General features: G+C 41.1%; 1 pseudogene; it reads right to left on the bottom strand.

Annotated features, from left to right (window-relative positions):
* Positions 1–1,084: 1,084 nt before the first annotated feature.
* LOC149122174 (myosin light polypeptide 6 pseudogene) lies at positions 1,085–1,428 on the bottom strand (annotated as a pseudogene).
* Positions 1,429–2,191: the final 763 nt, after the last annotated feature.

Genomic DNA, 2,191 nt, shown 5'->3' with positions numbered 1-2,191 from the left:
TGTGTCACCACCAGGGCAGATTTACACATGATAGTTAAGGATGTAGTACATACAGAAACAGAAAATCAGCATCTTGAAAGGTGAAGCCAGAAGAATCCCAAAAGAAAAATGACAATTCAAAAAAACCATAGGAATGTTTATGGGAAAAAATTGGTGAAGAAAGTCATTACTAATCTTTAATAATCTAGAATATAAATGGTCTAAATTCCCCAACTAAAAATATAGACTGACTGAATGGATGAAAAAATGAGACTCAAATATATTCTACTTACAACAAGCACACTTCATCAATAAAGATACACACAGACTGAAAGTCAACTGATGGAAAAATATATTCCATGCTCATGAAAATCAAAAGTGAAGAGGAATATATATACTCATATCAGACAAAACAGTATGGTTATTGTTTTAGAATTGTATCTATGAAATATATGAGGTCTGTTATCTTTCTATTAATAATTTTTTAAAAAAATAAAATTAAAAAAGACAAAAACTGTTAAAGGAAACAAAGAACAGAATATTATATAATGCTTAAGGGATTAACTCAACAAGAGATGACTAGAGTAAATACATGTTTACCCAAGGCTAAGGCATAAAATTTATGAAATAAATGTTAATGGATCTAAGAGGAGACATAAATTCCAATACAATAATACTATGGGACTTCAACACACCTAACTTGCATCAATGTAGAGGTCACCTAGATTAAAAAATCATCAATAAAAATCAGAGCTTATCTAATACTATAAAATAAATGGATCTAATTGATAATCTCAAAACATTCCATCCCACAGCTCCAGAATACACATTCTTTTCACCAGCATATGATACTTTCTCTACGATGCACCATATAACAGATCTCAAGTCTCAACAAATCATATGTATCTTGTCAAAACAAGTCTCAACAAATTCATATGTATCTTTTCTTTTGTGGGGGCACAGAGAGCAAGTTTATTTAGTCAATTCTGATGGCAGACATTATCCAAGAGAGAGGCAAGCTTGGAAATGTGCTAGAGAGTCTGAAAAACAGTCTAACACAAGAAAAGTCATAGGCTCAGGGGATACTGCAAGTGTCTTCACTTATTCAAACAAGCTCTTCATAGTTGATACAGCCATTGCTGTCATTGTGTCCTACCACCAGCATCCCTGTCACTTTCTCTGTATATCTCACTCCATGTGACAAGGATGTGACAAATTTCAGTGCCCATTACAGTGCCATTCCCTTCCTTGTCAAATACCCAAAGGCCTTCAACATAATCCTCAAAGGTTCCATGGTCCTTCTTCTTGGCAACAGTCTGCAACATGGGCAAGAAGCGCTCAAAGTCCAACATCTTCACATTCATTTCATCATTCTTGGGGTTCCCCAGGACCTAGCACATCAGCAAAAGTGGGGCTTTAACCCAGGGCCCTCATTGCATCCTCACACTGACTTTAATGGATCTTGCCATCACCTGTCTGGTCAAACAATTGGAAGGCATCCTTGAATTCTGTGGTCTGGAGGTTTCTCTGCCCCACCAGCCCATCCTGTCAACAGAGAGGCAGATGGTCCCAAAGACAGCTCCACCTTGGTGTCTTGATCCTGGGTGCCTGTGGACACCTCAACATCCAGTGTGGTCACCCAGCTACCTCTCAGCCAGGATCAAAATCAGTGGAGACTGTGGATTGTTACCTCCACTAGAATATCTGGATCACTCGTGTACACAAGAGCCACTGGCAGAATGCTGCTCCCTGCGCAGCACCACCACTGGTACTGCCGAGAAGGCTTCCTTTCCCAGCCAGTTGCTGTGTATGTGCACAAAGGTTTCAGCAACTTCTACCCAGACTGAAAATGGTGCCTGCCCTTTCTCAGCCAGGTAGTGGGTGCTGTTGTGGGGTACTTGGGGCAAGATAAATGTGCTCCCTCTATTTCCACAGGGTCTGTGGGCAGCTGTTAGCAACCACCAGCCCCCCAGGGCTCCAGTTTGAACTCACACCATGCTCTCCTTCCACCTCTGCTGTAATCTAGTCTCATTGACATTTCAAACTGCTGCCCGCTCTGGCTCTCAGCTGCTGCAGCTATGTTCATGCTGTGCCGTGCATCTACTCCCTCCACACAGGTCCTCAGCATTCCTCTCCTTCTCCTAGGACCTCCGGAGTGGTTTTCTCGCCAATTCTCCCCAAAGAGTTCACTTTCTATAGTTCTTCCCTTAAT

The sequence above is a fragment of the Oryctolagus cuniculus genome, chromosome 15, assembly GCF_051225735.1.
Source record: "Oryctolagus cuniculus isolate XC-2025 breed Fujian yellow rabbit chromosome 15, ASM5122573v1, whole genome shotgun sequence".
Classification (NCBI taxonomy): Eukaryota; Metazoa; Chordata; class Mammalia; order Lagomorpha; family Leporidae; genus Oryctolagus; species Oryctolagus cuniculus.
The sequence above is the reverse complement of the archived record's forward strand: the minus strand, read 5'-3'. Positions and strand labels throughout refer to the sequence as shown.